The 17,034-nt window shown below is 46.3% G+C and overlaps 1 long non-coding RNA gene across 5 annotated transcripts in view; it reads left to right on the forward strand.

Moving 5' to 3' along the window:
- Positions 1–16,754, forward strand: part of LOC128341610 (uncharacterized) — a 135,411-nt gene extending 118,657 nt beyond the window's left edge. For 2 of the 5 annotated variants that reach the window (XR_008314489.1, XR_008314488.1), the window contains 3 exons: positions 6,063–6,163; positions 7,597–7,724; positions 7,966–8,245. This is a non-coding gene — a long non-coding RNA (uncharacterized LOC128341610). Of the gene's footprint in view, positions 1–6,062; positions 6,164–7,276; positions 7,555–7,596; positions 7,725–7,965; positions 8,246–15,722 lie in introns of those variants that run through there. The other 3 variants (XR_008314490.1, XR_008314492.1, XR_008314491.1) reach the window with 3 other exon arrangements.
- The last annotated feature ends 280 nt before the right edge of the window (positions 16,755–17,034 follow it).

Consider the following 17,034-nt stretch of genomic DNA (forward strand, 5'->3'; position numbering starts at 1 on the left):
TGGGACCTTCTACATACAACACATGTGCTTTACCACTGAGCTATAATCCCATCCTGCAAGAATAATGGTTGACAGTCATTTCGGATTTTACATTCTACATCAGGGATTTCCAACCGTGGGTCACTGGATGTTACTGGACTACAGTTCCCATCATCAATGACTAAAGGCCAGTGTCTAATGGAGTTGTAGTCCCACAATACCTGGGGACCCAAGGTTGGGAACCCCTGTTCTCAAATGCTCTGCAACAAGAGCACTGAGTATTCCATCAGATATTTCTTCAGACTTGGATAGAAACAACACAGGAGTAAGAATACAGTAATTCTGGTAGCGTATATCAGACTTTGGCCAAAGTAATGACCCACCACTTTCCCCCACAAACACCTCTCCCCCTTGCTTCCCCCCACTTGTCACAGTCAGCATGTCTCTGGATGAAGAAAAAACATTGGGGGTATATGGAGGAAAAAGAAACAAGCTAAGGAAGGATTAAACCCCCTCCTGATGCAGCTTTGCAATGGAGAAGGAGCAGCTGGGCTTTGCAGACATGAATTGGCTACTTAGTTCTGCTTTAGTCTATAGTGCAAAAGGTGCAGGGGGGGTGTCATATAGATAAATCCACTGTAAGAATCAGGGCCATTCTGTATAGGGAGGAACATAGGAAGCTGCCTTATACCAAGTCAGATAATTGGTCCATCTAGTTCAGTATTGTTTACACTGACTGGCTGCAGCTCTCCAAGGTCCCAGCCATGCCTGGGGATGCCAAGGATTGAACCTGGGACCGTATATGCCGATATTCCACAACTGAGCTATGGCCCCATCCCCTAAGAGGAATAACTTACAGCAGACAGTGATCCCATGTAGTCACCCCTCCAAATGAAAACAAAGGCAAGTCAGGCTTAGCAAAGGGGGCAATTCATGCTTTCTACTGCAAGACTGGCTCTCCACATCATTGCACCACATTGACATTGCAACAAATCCAAGTACACTTCACAGGCATTTGCATCCAGTCCTGCCTCTCAGGGCCAAAAGACACATTAGGCTCATTCACACAATGAGGCTCTCCACATGAGCAGTGTGAAGAGCCTGCAAGGCTTCTGCGGGGAGAACGGGCTTGACCTCCTCTCCCTGAAGACAAGCATGGAGTCTGCCCTGGGCAGCCAGCCACACAATTACTGGCTCTGTCATGGAGCCAGTAGGGGCGGCAGGGATTGGGGGCCGCCTGGTCCCCGGAAGACCCAGGAGGGCCCACGTGAGTGCACGGGGCATCTGGGGAGACCCCTGAGGCCAGGAGGCTTGCTGCAGCTTCCCAGTCAGGGGTCTACTTGTGAGTTGCTGTGGCACGGAGCTGCACCGTGGCAACTCATGATCACAGAAATGGATCGTGATCACGCGACTCACGATCACGGAAACACTCGCTCAGCTAACCTCTTTTTAGGGGAGGGGGAATTAAGCGGGCTAGACTGCAAGCCTGTTGGTTCCCATGACTGCTGGAAAGAGGACTGGGTTCCCTTAGCCTGCTTCCCAGCAGTCGTGAGAATAACTTCAATGACTATTAGTGCAGGAGAAGTCCCCTATCTCAGTTTGGGAGCTGTGAGTTATAGAAAAGTCTGGAGGCACTGGCACAGATCATGTGCTAAGCAGCAGCTGGGTTGGAAGTTTCCTCCTCCCCAGCAGCTGTACTCAAGTCTTTAGCAAGGTAGGAGGGAAAGCCCTCTGACCCAGCTGCTGCTTAGCACATGATCCATGCCAGTGCCTCCAGCCTTGTTTTTAACTCACTGATGATCAGAAAATGGGAGCATGCACAGATCCAAACTAGGGTTGCAGGCTTCTCCTACTCTAATAATCATTAAGTTCATTCACACAATCAAAAACTGTGTTCTACCTGGGTTTGGGAGCTGTGTGTGCTCCCCATTTTGGGTGGTGTGGAAGCAAGGAAGGATGGAAACCTGGGTAGAGGTGATTATGTGGAAGCAAGGCAGATTGAGTTGCTTCCACACAACTGAAAACTGGGAGCACACACAGCTCCCAAACCCAGGTAAAACACAGCTTTTGATTGTGTGAATGACCTCATTGTGTGAATGAGCCTACTATGGGAAATGCATAGTATATTGCATGCTTTCTATAACTTAAGTAGGAACCATGGTGTGTGTGAGAGAGAATGAAAGAGACTAGGACTATAAAACTGACTGAGGACTATAAAAATGACTGACACATGACCGTTTCTGTTGCGGGGAGGGCAGAGAGGAAGGGAAGGCAGGATTGAACCTACCTTCCCCCCAGATGGTCCATCACTAAACTGAGCCACGTGGCTTGCACACTCACATGATGGGCACCGCCACAAGCCATGCAGTGGTCTGGAGGCCAGGAAAAGGTGTCTTGGCCTCCAGATATCCCACAACATACCATGCGATGAGCATAGTGTATTTGGGGAATGCCCCATGAGTCAGGCACTTAGGCAGTGGCTCACCTAGGCCCAAAATCAGACTGGACCTGAAGGGCTTCAGAGCCCTCCCCACTCTGCAAGGTCCCCCTTAAATTTTTAAAATACTTCTCGCTGCTGCCCCGCATCCATACCCATAGCCTGCAGATCACTTTCCGCTCCATATGCAAGCAGCTGAGCCCTCCACACGTCCACAATGGCTCTCCAGGCATGGGCACGTCACTCCCTATGCTGTCCCTGCTCCTCCTCACACTCCCTCTGCCAGCAGGTGTGCACACTGCATGTGCTCACACAGGTCTCCTGGTCACGTTTCTAGCGGATGCCTGTGGGCACATGGCCGACCTGTGCAAGGCGGGGCAACCTGGCCACACTCTATGTGCCGGGGAGTCAGAAACCATCTCCTCAGGTGGGCCTCACTTGTGAAGGTGCAGCCAACACCTCGCCCACCCCTTGCGCTTCTCCCACCAGCCGCTGTGCCTACCATTGCCGCCACAGGGGAGGCTTGTTTGGCTCACCCCCCACCCCCCGGCCGCGCAAATGGTGGTGGAAATTGCAAATATCAGCGGGGCAGCAGCAAGGTGGGCGCTGGGCAGCAGTGGGGCTCTGGGGAGGCCCCACAGAATGTTTGTAGGCCCCCCTGAGAAAGGAGGCCACGGACCATATCCCCAAGCTCCATGGCTAAGAGGGCCTCTGACTCAAAGAGCCCCACCCTGTGTCTGCCCGGGCTGTGTGGACCCTGAGCACACACACGACCCCGGTCAGGTAAAAAGCAGGGCTTGTAGCCGAGGCTGCACCAGATTGGCCTTGATCCCGGCACTCCACACGAGCAGCCCAACCCATGTCAGGCTGCCAAAGCCTGGGTTGGGCTGCTTGTGTGCACAGCCTCACTATATGATTGGTGGAAAGGACTTCAGTCCTTGCCCCTCCTGGTGGTCCCAGTCCGGATGCTCCTGATCCCACTGCTGCTATTGGTGCCAATGGGAACTCCCCTCCCCTCTGGGGAAAGAGCAGCTGTAAGAGACCTGAGGCAGGACCATGGTGGGGGGAAAGGGCTAAAGACCTCTTCCCTGAACACTACAGCCCCGATCCTGGCCTCCTTCCTCCAGCTGCTATTTCAGTTACAAAAGCAAGGTCAAACAACACATTTAATGGGCGAGTGTACCTATTTGATGCATGTGTGTCTCCAAAGCTGTGTTTCTCATTCTCACAATAGGTGAATACTTTAAAAGGTTTTCTTGAGTGCCGAGAAAAGAGCTAAAATGTGGTCCTAGTGACCCCTGTGTCCTTCTGTTGAATCATTTCTTCTTGACCTATACACTAACTGAATGCTTCTCTGATTAAAGAATAAAAGCAATGCCTCCCAAAATTCAGCTGCCTGGTTTTTCTCTTTCTGCACAGCCAGTGATAGACCAAATGGGCTGCTGGCAACAACCAAAGCCCACATCTGCAAAAAGAGAGGTCTCTGTTGGCCTCCAGAATGCCTTGCAACTTTTCAAGCCTTGTGAATTTCTCCCACAAGCTAGCTGTAGCATTTATAGAGGAACAGGGAGGCAAGCAAGATTGCCAGATCCCCACCCAAGCCTAAAATGCTTCCCTGCTTCTTTCTTCATATCAGGAATGAGCTAACAATTGGATCTAACACAGCCCACGAGACAAATGAATAGAATCTCAAATGGATGGTCTTACTTTTGGTTATAAACAATGGTTATTTTTAATCTGTTGAGTTATAATTAAGTTTGGCTTGGGGGTTTTTTAATGCTGAAAAGCTTGCCCTTCCTTAACTACCATCATTATTTTTTATACCACCCTTTGGCATCCAGACCCAGTGCAGGACAGAGGCTCCCATTTAGAAGTTCTGGTTAAAACAACAGGCAAAAGTTCAGGAAATGTAGATTGCTCACCACTATAACCTTCTTCCTCCCCATTATCCTACCTAGTTCAGTAGATCTGGTCCCAGTCCAGTATATTTGGTATCCTATTGCTTGCTCCACTTGTGCCCTTTGGTTTTAATAGGAAAACTTCTTCATGCTCTAGATGGGCTCCTATATTCACCTTTGACTCATAGCAGTTCTAGCCTCCGCCCTGCCTCTACTTCTTGCCCCCGTCTCTCCCATTCCTTTGGGAAGGACCTGTTTTTCTTGATTGTTGGGTATCTGAAGGGTGACTGGTGGGGAAAGGAGCATATAAGGCAGCTGGATTCTGTCTTGGTTGGTTAGAAAGCTAAAGCTGACCTTGAGATCAGGTCTGAGGAGGTAATTTTATCAGGTTTGGGCATAGGAAAGCAGCAAGACAGGACTGAATTCAGGAAAACTGGGGCAGACAATGAGACAAAAGGCAGGCATGTCAACAAGATATTCAGGGCAAGTAGCAGACTCACCTGACATGGCTAGGGTTGCAGTGCAGAGGAAGCAAAAATGAAGATTTCAAAATGGGCAAGCAAAACAGGATCAGAGAGACGGAACTTGCTGTGAGATGTGGTCCAGTCGCTCTGTGCAAAAAGTTGACCAGCCTATCAGCGAACTCTTCCTACTTCTTTTTGAAAAGATGACTGGGAGTCTAGAACCAATAAGGTCCCAAATCCATTCCAGTTGCGCCTCATTCCAGATGTAGCATCAAGGCATTATTTCTGACCATAACAGTGCGGGCTTTTGTTTCCAGACCCTGTGTAGGATTAATTTCTACTCTCAATTAACTCCTGCTCTCACCCACAGAACCCAGCTCAGTGTTGTCCCATGCCTATGGCACTGGGCAGGGATTCTACAATAGTTTATCAGTCCTTCTTGGAGCAATCAGGTAACTCAGGAGTTAATCTCTCTTGGCAGAGACTCACTTGAATAAGCCCATAAAATACTTTATAGCATTTTTTTAAAACCATCTTGTGCAATGGGCTCTGGGACCTAAAGGTGAGGTGGGGGGAATAATCAGGCCATAAACATCAGCACAGCTGAGGTGGAGCAGCATGGCAAGTAGCAGTGGCCTCCCCAGGTGCCCACAATGCTGCGAGAGAACACTTGTTCTCCTTTCCTCTCCGGCCAACAAGCCGCCCTCGTTTCTTTTTCCGGCACATCTGTGTGACTTTTATGTGGGAGCTGCATACTTGGGGGATGAGTGCATGTTACATGTTGCTACAAACAGGTCCCATAAATGTTAGAGCCAAGCGTGTCTGAATCTTACAGCATATTAAACACCTTCCAGCCTGCTCTATGTGCAAGTTTGGCGACTGGGGCCAAAATAACCAGCCTCTTCTTTGAACATGGCTCTGTGTGTCTGGCTTTAGGGTCTTAGGCCTGTAGGCCACAAGGGAACCTATAGGTCAGGGGTGGGGAACCTTGGCACTCCAGCTGTTTTTGAACTACAACTCCCACCATCCCCAGCCACATTGTGGCTGGGGATGATGGGAGTTGTAGTTCAAAAACAGCTGGAGTGCCAAGGTTCCCCATCCCTGCTATAGGTTGTATAAGACCTCTGCAATACCACATATAGTGTGCGCTCTTCAGCTCACAGAACAGAAAGTTGCAAAGGCAGCTCTTGAGGTTCCCATAGTTAACTTCCTGCCCCTTCTTAGTTCCATCCCCATAGCTTATGGACCTATAGAAATTAGTTCTCTCTTTTGCTCTCTTCATAGGTACGTCAGCCCACATTAGCTGGTCCTGCAATGCAGGCTAATAATGTTCTGATGGTGTAAATGGTGGATTGCAGGTGAAAGAATATTCATGAATTGCTCAGGTTAGTGGCTGACATCCAGACTAACACAATGCTCATGCTACTAATGCTGTGCTGGTCCTATGGGGGATTTATTTTACATCTATATCCTGCTTTTCCTCCAAGGAGCCCTGCGCGATATACATGGCTGTGTTCATCTCTCAGCCTAACCTACCTCACAGGGTTGCTGTGAGGATAAATGACTGGCCCAAAGTCACCCAGTGAGTTTCGAGGCTGAACGGGGATTTGAACTCCATTTGAACTACATATCTCTTCTCTACAAGCTATTCATAAGCTATTCATAAACACATCCCTTAGAAGTCAATCTAGTTTTATTGCATTGTATTGTTGTATTAATTGTTGTAATACTTTGGGTCATTGAGGAAGGAGGGGTAGCAACGTTTTAAAATAAATAATAAATCACTTCATTGGCACTTGCTTCCAGCTAAGAGAGCTTCCGACACTTAAATGTTGACTCTAGGGCACTATAGCAGGCTTTACTGTGGGTTTACTAGGAGGCTTTACTGCAAGTTCAAAGTTGCCCCCCAAAAAACCGATGCAAAAAGTGGATTTTTTTTTACCCCGGATATAATCAGCTACAATCTAATGTGCAATGAAAAACCTGAGTTATGTGTAAAGTGCTCCCTGATAGCTTGCAAGGACTTCGGGATAAATTTAGCCGATATGTGAATGCACACCTCCATTCCGGAGGAGAAGCGAGCTGAAAGCCAGGTGTGAAAAACTTCCTGATCTTGTTTCTGGTACATTAGGAGTCTTCTTCATCTTTTGAAATTGTGTACAGGGTATTACCTGCTGCAGTTTTCAGATGATTTGTATCTCTCCTCCCCGCAACTTTAACAATGTACACAGTCACACCGAGAAACTGCAGAAAAATAGTCATGAGGTTGTTTGATGAGTGGTATCAAGATTCCATTTTTGTAGTGGTTTATCAAAGAGCAGGAAAATAAGTTTGCATCAGTAAAACACCACACAAAAAGAATCTTGGTCTGGTCATACAAACCTGCACAATCAAATTGCCCCCATCCCTTTTTGGTAGTTTTTAACAATGTCATATTGATAGGGGAATATGCAAATGAACTGAAAGCTCATGTGTCCCTGTTCTGGAACTGATTTTAGGCATTCTTCTAGTTCAAAATTCAGGAAGAGCAGAGTACAGAGCAGAGCAAGCTGAATAAAGGTGGAGAAAAGAGGAAACCCCCTCATTCCTAGTTTAACACTCCCACGGGACTCAACGAGACTTATAAGTGCTTGATTTTGGCTGAATCATGTCCAAATGTAATTAAACTGATAGCAATGGATTAATAGTAATTATTGGGTCCTTATAATCCGAGTGAGTCCTTATAATCCTATGCATAAGAAACTGACTGTATAAAATAAAGCTAAAGAGATCTAAGCATGTCCATTTGTTTGACTGTTGTTGTTGTTGATTCAACCAGAAGACCAATACTTGCTAGTGACACATTTACACTTAATGAATGAGAAGTAAAAGAGGGGCACCATTGTGGCACCAGCAATATTTTGGAAAACCCATACCTATTGTCGCCTGGTAAAAGGAGGAACACAGGTAAGTTCTGAGGGATTGCTACAGTTTTCAGTGGTAGGGGATCGTCCACCCTCCCTTGTTCATTTTCTCTGTGCAGTTTAGAACAATAGATTTTACTGGTTGTACAAGGCTAGGAACTCCACTGCACATTCTGGAGCACCATCTACTGGTGCTTGGGTTTACTTGTTTCTTACAGGTCGGGCTAGAGAGCATTCCTGTGACAGGTGGTGATGCATAAACCACATGTTTATTGTCTCTCCAGGGATGCATTCCAGCCAGATGTGTCTAGTGAGGTCTGCCCAATATTGGACTTACATATCCCTGAAGAACATGATAATCTGAAGGCAGGTCAAAGGACCAGATGTTCTTCCATCCTATGGCACAAGCGTTTGGTCTCTTCAGAGTTCTGCACTTTCACTCACTGATATTTCTTATTTTCATTTTTAAAATTCAGAAGATAGCTGTTCATTATCTTATTTTCAGTAAGGTATTCATATTAACTGATCAACAACGTGCACATCAATAAAAACTACTGAATTGAATGATCAGCATAGGAGAGTTTTGTCTGCAGTTGCCACCGGTTCATCTGGTGGCTACTCAGGGATGGGCCTTCTCTGTTGCTTCCCCGAGGCTTTGGAATGCACTTCCTGCTGAAATAAGAACCTCCCTGTCTCTGACAACTTTTTAAAAGGTAGTCAAAACACATTTCTTCACTCAGGCTTTTAATCAGATAGGCGGGTCTCACAATCAAAGAGACTCACCTGGGGAGGGTGAGTGCCGGTGGGGAGACTGGGATTAGCCTGCTCTCCCCACAGATGAGCAGCCATCATCTGCTCTGGGCAGCCGCGCGGGCGCCCACACGACTGCTGGCTCCATCACAGAGCTGGCCAGGGCTGGGGAGTTTGGGGGCTGCGCGGCCCCCGGAATCTCCAGTATGCCCTGCCCAAGTGCGCAGGGCATACTGGAGAGACCCCTGAGCCGGGAGGCTGCTTTTAAGCCTCCTGGCCGGGGGTCTACTCATGAGTAGCTATGGCGCAGAGCCGCGTCACAGCAACTCACAAGCAAAAAAACTGGGTTTGCGGAGCACTCGCTCCGCAAACCCGGTTTAAGGGGAGGGTTACTTGAGCGCATTACCCGCTCAGGAATCACCGGGCTCGCAGCCAAGCCTGGTGGTTCACACGGTTGTAGAAAATCTGGCTAGTGGAGGCTAGCCCAATTTTCTACCATCGTTTGAATAGCCTCACTGTTTTAATAGTTTTTAACATTGTCTTAAATTTTAAATTATTATAATGCTATAACCTTTTTATTTTGTCATAATTTGTATTATTTTACTTGTAAACCGCCCAGAAACGTATGTTTTGGACAGTATACAAATATGTCAAATAAATAAATTGGTAGGCTGTACCACATAGTCATCAGTTTGGTACTGAAACTAGCAATTTCATATTTCACATTCTCCCTGGGAAAAAACAGATTGTGTGAAAATTCATTCCTTTGTTATGCAACACAGTCCAGTGCCATTGGGCTCCCTAGTTTCCACTCCCTTCTCATTTTTTAATTAGTCACAATGGTGATTCCACTACAAGGGATCATGTAGTAAACGGGATGATGATGTCACAATGTAGTGTCTGAGATGATGATGATGCCACCAGATGCCCATTAAATACAAATATGTGGGTTGATAACGACAATCAGATTTGGCTACATGATGATGCAGACTCTATGAGGCTATTTCCACAATCGCCCCAAAGTGGGTTAAGGGAGCCCAGCCTGCTTTGGGGCGATCGTGTGCTTCAATGGGAACCGCGTGGCTCCCGGCAGCTAGCCACGCTAAATCCTCCTCCTCTTAAATGAGGTTAATGGAGCGATCACTCAGTTACCCTTGTTTTTGTGCTTGTGTGTCAGCATGGCAACACACGAGTAGACCCCTGACAAAGAGGCTGTGAGCAGCAGCCTCCTGGGCTCGGGGGGTCTCTCCAGGATGCCCCGTGCACTTGCGCGGAGCATCATGCAACTTCCACGGGCCACACAACCCCTGTTCCCCGCAGCTCCCACCAGCTCCGTGACGGAGCCGGCAGCCGTGTGGGAGGCTGATCTGGCTTCCCAGTTATGAGCAGCTGCTCACCTGCTCTCCCCATAGAACCCTGTCAGGCACTTCGCACGTATTGTGTGAAGCACCTCTATGACTAAACGGAAACGATGAAAGCAAAGCAGTTGAGCCGTGAGAGTTGAAAAACATATGAAATTTTCTGCAAGGAACACTAAAGTGGGGGGCATTTTTTGTTGTGTGGTTAAAATGTTCGTGAGAAATCAGTTGTTTTGGCTCATGCAATAATCTGGTGGGAACCAGTGAATAATTAAAATCCGCTCTTGTGAACTTCAAAAAGTGTGTTTCTTTTCCTAATTGAAAAGTTTATAATCATATTGTTCACTTCAAACAATCTTGTCAGTATGATCATTCTACAGAGCTATTCCAGCTTAGTTCTGGATGGTAGGCAGGCGGGTGTGTGTGTGTGCTGCCTTTATCCCTGACGAGTTCTTAGCTCAGTGGAGCATGGAGCTGGCTTTTCCATGTTGCCTCCTGCTTTCTGATTGGAGACAAGGGGAGCAGCAGCTGAAAACACTGTGATGGCAAAGACAGGGATCAACTATGACGAGGCAGGCATTCACATCATCCATGGCCATTTCTTTTTGTGAGTTGGAAACGGCTCTTTCCAGTCACCGCAACAGCCTCGTGCCAATTCAGACAGAGCAACCCCATGTCATTCTCTTTCCTCCCAGAAAGCGCTTGATCACAGTGGACTTGGTGGGGGAAATGGAAGCTTCCCCTTGCTCTATCGTCTCTCCTTGTATTCCCCTGGACTGACAGCCTGGAAGTTGGCACTGTTACCACAGGGGCACCTTATTCTGGATGACGTGGTCTATCCCGTATCCTGTCTCCCATGTATTTATCCCTGCATATGACCCAGATTCGCTTAATGGCAGCTGCACTTGCTTGTAATCCCCTTCCCTATACAACAGCTCTGCAGTGTAATCCCTTACAGCAATGCTTCCACCCAGATGCCCCTGCTTGTTATCCTTTTCTCTGCCCCAGGCTGCTTCCTTTTCTCATCCAGCCTCACAAAACACCACCCGCTTTTCAAGGTGAAGACAAACCCATTTATTCCTGCATTTTCCAATGAAAAGATTTGCAACTTCTTCAGTGAATATTCACCACTTTGGGCCATCTTGTGTAAAAGTCTAAATGACTGGATATACAGCACAATTCTAATAGGGGTGTGCACAGAACCAAATTCAGCCCCCGGTTTGGTCCAAGGATCAAACTGGGCTGAACCAGTTTAGAACTGGTTTGATGTGGCTCAAGAGGGCATGCTTGTAGAGGAGAATCTGGGGAGGATTCCCCTTTACAGGCAAAGGGGGAAACCCTGACTGCCTAAAAAGAACTACTAATAGGTACCAAGAGGGCATCTCGTAATCAGCTGCACATTGGGGGCGGAGGGTGGCTCATCCAAACCCACCACACAAGGACTGATGCTCCAGTGTGGCCCAGTTCCAGACTCTGTGCATGCACAGAGGCCATTTGTGTAATGACACAAATGTACCATCCTCTTTGTCACACAAATAGCTTCCACACATGTGTAGAGGCCGGAACTGGGCCACACTGGAGCACCAGGCCTGCTCCGCACCACCACTGCACAACCCCATGCTTTTTGGGCAGGTTTCCCCCTTTACCTGTAAAAGAGGATCATCACCAGATTCCCATTTACAAGCATGCCCCATCTAACCAGTTCTGTTAGAACTGGGGCCAATTCAGCTCAAACTCAGACTGGCACCCCTTTTCTGAGGTCCTGTCTGGTTTGGACCAAACCATTCAAACCAGGCTGGTTCTATTTGAACCAGGTTCATATACAGGTGAAACTCGGAAAATTAGAATATCGTGCAAAAGTCCATTAATTTCAGTAATGCAAATTAAAAGGTGAAACTGATATATGAGACAGACGCATTACATGCAAAGCGAAGATCAGTCAAGCCTTAATTTGTTATAATTGTGATGATCATGGCGTACAGCTCATGAAAACCCCAAATCCACAATCTCAGAAAATTAGAATATTACATGGAACCAAGAAGACAAGGATTGATGAATAGAACAATATCGGACCTCTGAAAAGTATAAGCATGCATATGTATTTAGTACTTGGTTTGGGCCCCTTTTGCAGCAATTACTGCCTCAATGCAGCGTGGCATGGATGCTATCAGCCTGTGGCACTGATGAGGTGTTATGGAAGACCAGGATGCTTCATTAGCGGCCTTCAGCAATTCTGCATTGTTTGGTCTCATGTCTCTCATCCTTCTCTTGGCAATGCCCCATAGATTCTCAATGGGGTCAGGTCAGGCGAGTTTGCTGGCCAGTCAAGCATAGTACACTGTATACTTTTCAGAGGTCCGATATTGTTCTGTTCTTCAATCCTTGTCTTCTTGGTTCCATGTAATATTCTAATTTTCTGAGATTGTGGATTTGGGGTTTTCATGATCATCACAATTATAACAAATTAAGGCTTGACTTATCTCGCTTTGCATGTAATGCGTCTGTCTCATATATCAGTTTCACCTTTTAATTTGCATTACTGAAATTAATGGACTTTTGCACGATATTCTAATTTTCCAAGTTTCACCTGTAGAACCAGTTCTGCACACCCCTAAGTTTTAAGCATGTTTACCAAGAAGTATGTCTTTCTGCATTTCACTGGACTGTCTTACTCCCTAGTAAGTGTGCATTGGACTGCAGCATTTGTTCCCATCAAGGTATTGCTGCATTTTGACTGCTTTGTTGTGGTGTAAAATAACATGCACAGCTCACCCCTGCAAGTTCCCTTTTGTTTTTCTGACTGACTCAGAGGATGGCATGTAAGCAGGGCTGGTGTCTGGAGTCAGCCAACTCCAGGGACCATCAAAGGACCCCTGGCACCTGGTGGGGAAAAAAATGGTGGCCATCATTGTGGTAGCAGGAAAGCACCCCAAGCCACAGTTATTAGCACAAAAGAAAGTGGTACATCAGTGGGGGCAGGGGCGTTGCCTGATAGGATGAAAATGATGGCCATCAGCATGGCTGGCCCACTGCTGTGGCTAAGGGTCCTAAAAAGGCACTCTGAGGGCCCCACAAACCTGGCACTGGAACTGAGGTCGCTGAGCTGGAACATAGTTCACTTGCTCCTCTTCCCCACCTCGATGTAAAATGCAGAACTCAAAGAATAAGGCCCGCAACTCTATGGTCCTCAGGGGACTTATATATACATTCCATTATATAAGTGGAAAACAACAAAAATCCCACCCAGAATGTATTTCCATAGACAACAAGTAAGGTGGATTGTAAAGATTTATGTTTCATTGCACAGATGTTGAGGCACTAAATGGATGAGCAAAATGGAACCGATGTGCTGCTGTGATACAGAAACTGAGAGAACAGCCTTTCAAGGAAACTGCTAAAGAGTGTTCTGAAAGGCTCCCATAGGATCTGGACAAAGAGGACAGAAGATGGCTTGCACAATCTTCCTGAATGTTTCATATGGATACGGTGAGGTCATTCACACAACTGAAAACTGAGTAGGGTAAGTGTCCTACTCAGGTTTGGGAGCGGTGTGCGCTCTCAGTTTTTGCTGGTGTGGGAGCAAACAACTATGAAGGAGGAGGGAGAAGTGATTGTGTGGGAGGCAGGAGTTGGCTAGGGCAGTGCCATCCTACCCAGCTATCCTACCCAGCATTTGACCAAGGTAGGAAGACAAACTGTCCTTACCCAGCTCCTGTCTCCCACACAATCACTTCTCCCTTCTCCTACCTAGTAGTTTGCTCCCATACAACTGGATATTGGGAGCACGCACAGCTCCCAAACCTAGGGAGGACACTTGTGAATTTTCGATTGTGAATTTAGATTGTGAACTTGTGAATTTTCGATTGTTTTCGATTGTGTGAATCACCTCAGTATGTCATACAATGAACGTCTACTTCCAATGTGGTGTAATGGTTAGAATGTTGGACTAGGACTGGGGAGATCTGAGTTCAAATCCCCATTCAGCCATGAAACTCACTGGTGATTCTGGGCCAGCCACTTATCTCTCAGCCTGACCTACCTCACAGGGTTGTTGTGAGGATAAACATAACCATGTACACCACTCTAGGCTTCTTGGAGGAAGAATGGGATATAAATGTAAAAATAAAATAAATAATTGTAGGGTGCATTAAGGAGGAATTATAGTTTGGGGGTTAGGAAAAGACAAAGGGTAGGGAATAGATGAGCTGCAACTTGTGACTCCTTATCAACCATTATTTAGCAAAAGAAAAGGCATTTAGCATTGACTTCTATGAAAATGATGCTATTTGTTGTGATATGTAGCATCATAAGAGACAAAACAGATAAAGTAGCTGACATACTGCTCAGGGTGTTGCAGGCAGTTACAACACCACCTGCGCTCCTGATTGTGGGTATAAACACTGCTGACGGTGTTGCAGAACAGTAGTTTTGCACCATTGCAAAGTTGTGTAAACACACTTTCGCAGCATCATACCATTTCCTGCGGGTGTTGCATTGCACAACTGTGTTTGTACAAATTTACAATGGAGCAGAACTGCCCTGTTCTACAACACTGGTGGTGTTTACACACACACCACACACGCACACACACACACACACAGGCGGTGCCATTACTCTGCACAGTATGTCAGCCAGTAATTCTTTTTTTCTTTTTTCTTTTTTTAAGAAAATAGGATAGATATGCAACTACTGCTACTAATAGTAGTAGTACTAAAATTTAAATACTGTAAACAGAATAAAATAGATTCCTGTCAGACTGGCTAACATGCCATTGTGGATGACATGGTTGGATTAGGAGGGTTGGATTAGGAGCACAAAGGCTTGGATTCAAATCCCCATTCAGTCGTAAAACTCACCAGTCGCTCTCAGTCTGCCTACCTCACAAGGTTGTTGTGGGTATAAAAGAGGGGTATTCCACGTATGATGCTCTGAGCTCAGTGGAGGAAGTATGGATATAGATGCAATAAACAAACAACAATCTAACAAAAGGAAGAAGGAATGACAGAAGGAAGTATGAAAACCAGCAAAATCAGAATTCAGGTGGAAAAACCACTGATGGAACAAAATGGCATGAGAAAATGCGTAAACATTATAAAGTATTTCTTGTCTAGATTTGCACGATCTACTACATGCCTCTGCTTTTAATCTGTGTTGTGTTCAAATGGCAACCTGTTGGACAGCAATCTGCATGAGTACCTCCTTTCTACTTTCCCTGCAGAGAAGTTCCAATATTCCCGAACTGCAGGTGCTTAAAAAAACACACACACACACACACACACACACACACACACACACACTTATGGTTTTAACGGAGTGGAAGCTATAGGTGATAGAAACATGTAGGAAATACGGCTGAGCCCAAGGGAAATCTGGTTAAACATGCAGTCCTCTTGGGAAACAGAGTGGGTGGCAGTGGAAGAGGAGGCAAAGGGGGGAGAATGCCCTGGGGAACAAGGAGGGAGCCCTGTTCTGAATTATTCTTCAGCACTCTCACCCAGTTGCTGCTTTGTAAGCTTGTGAAGACCGGGGCCTCCCAAAGCCCTGGGTGTTTGAGAAAAGCAGGATTTGCAAATCACTCTTAGAAAGGATGGAAAATATAAAGTGACTGTGAGTCCACCATTCCTGCCTCATTAGAATAAAGGGACCCCTCCATGGGCTGCTCTTTAATCTCATTTATCCTCATATTGTGAGCAAGCCCGTCTGTTAATCCATCTGTCTGCCTCCCCATTTATCCCCATTGATGGCTGTCTCACAGAGGCATTTGCACCAAGTACCCATCATCATAGCCCAGTACATTTCTGAGCCCTCTGGGGACCAATTCTGGAACAATGATGTATACGTTATTTCTCCATTTTTTCCTAGTTCATTTGAACCTGCACATTCAGAGACTTTTATGAGTGTCAATAATATGGCTATGTCTCCCTGTTAATTAGGCAATAGGTATTGCAGAAGACAGCCACAGCGAGCCAAAGTGTGAGCACATTTCTGCGGGCACACGTCCTGCAACTACATGATCCTCAAGTAGAGTTACTCCACATCATTGCTTCAGCATCAGCATGGCTTCATGGAGGGTTGATCCTGCAGTGCAACAGAGATATCCCAAGCTTTATCCCAGGCACCCAAATCTCCCAGTGTAATAGTGCTGGTGTAGAGAAGACATGGAAACAAGTACGCAGGGTATAAGATCCCTGCGCACAATACCATCTGCCTCCTCCTCATGCTCTTTCTTCCATTCTGGCAGAGAGTTCTATTGGAATTCAGGTCTTTCTAAGGGCTCTCTGGACAGGTATGCCAGCATTTGTTTCCTTGAAAAGCTGTATTTTTTAACCAGGACAGACTCCTCCTCCTCCAAATGTGAGCACAAGCAGGGCAACTGCTCTTCCCACTAAAAAAAGGCTGCTGTACTCATCTGGCCTTGGGTGGATCCTATAGAAAGTGGTGGTGTCACTCCAGCTTGTACTTCAGAATGCTGTTGGCATAACTTTCCAGAATTGCTGGTCCTGGAGTTTCCGAAGGGTGCTTCCAAATGTAACTATCAAGGTTTAATGCCTTCTATAATTTTAATCTTAATAACAGGCATACCAAGTTTGGTGCAAATTGGCTAGGCAGTTCACAAGTTAGCCCACTTCTACCTCAAAAGTCCATGCATCTGCCATCTTGGATTGGGGTGGATGACATCATCACAAAATATGCCGCTGAGATGTCCCTATGCGGCACTACATCTATACCAAATGTGGTCTAAATTGGTCCAGGCATTGCAAAGTTTAGGGGACGCACACATGGACACATACAGCAAAGTGATCTCATAAGACTACTTGCCACAGAAAAAGTAGGCTAAAACATGTGAACAAGAATAGCGATTAAAGGAGAAAGCACAATGTAAGAGCAGTGTGAGTACCAATGCTAAAGGAAGACTGTGCATATAATGCTGCATATTGTAACTTAAAAGGTGAATAAAAAGTAAAACTGACTCTGCTGTCCTGCTACCAGACAAAAATTAGTCAATTTAGCTACAATTTCAGCAATCGGAGAACAATATTGTAGAGAACATATAATGGTGAGAGAGCAGCCTGGTAATGGAGAAAGGCAAAGATTAGGGATGTGCTGAATCGTGATCTGGCTGCCAAATTGTGGGGCACATCCCTTTAAAACCAAGGGCTTACACAGCCCCTTTAAAGTGGAGAAGCAGGTACATACCTGGTCCTTCTCCACTAGCTGTCATTACTGTCATCCCAAAGCTCCCCC

This window comes from Hemicordylus capensis, chromosome 2 (genome assembly GCF_027244095.1).
Source record: "Hemicordylus capensis ecotype Gifberg chromosome 2, rHemCap1.1.pri, whole genome shotgun sequence".
Classification (NCBI taxonomy): Eukaryota; Metazoa; Chordata; class Lepidosauria; order Squamata; family Cordylidae; genus Hemicordylus; species Hemicordylus capensis.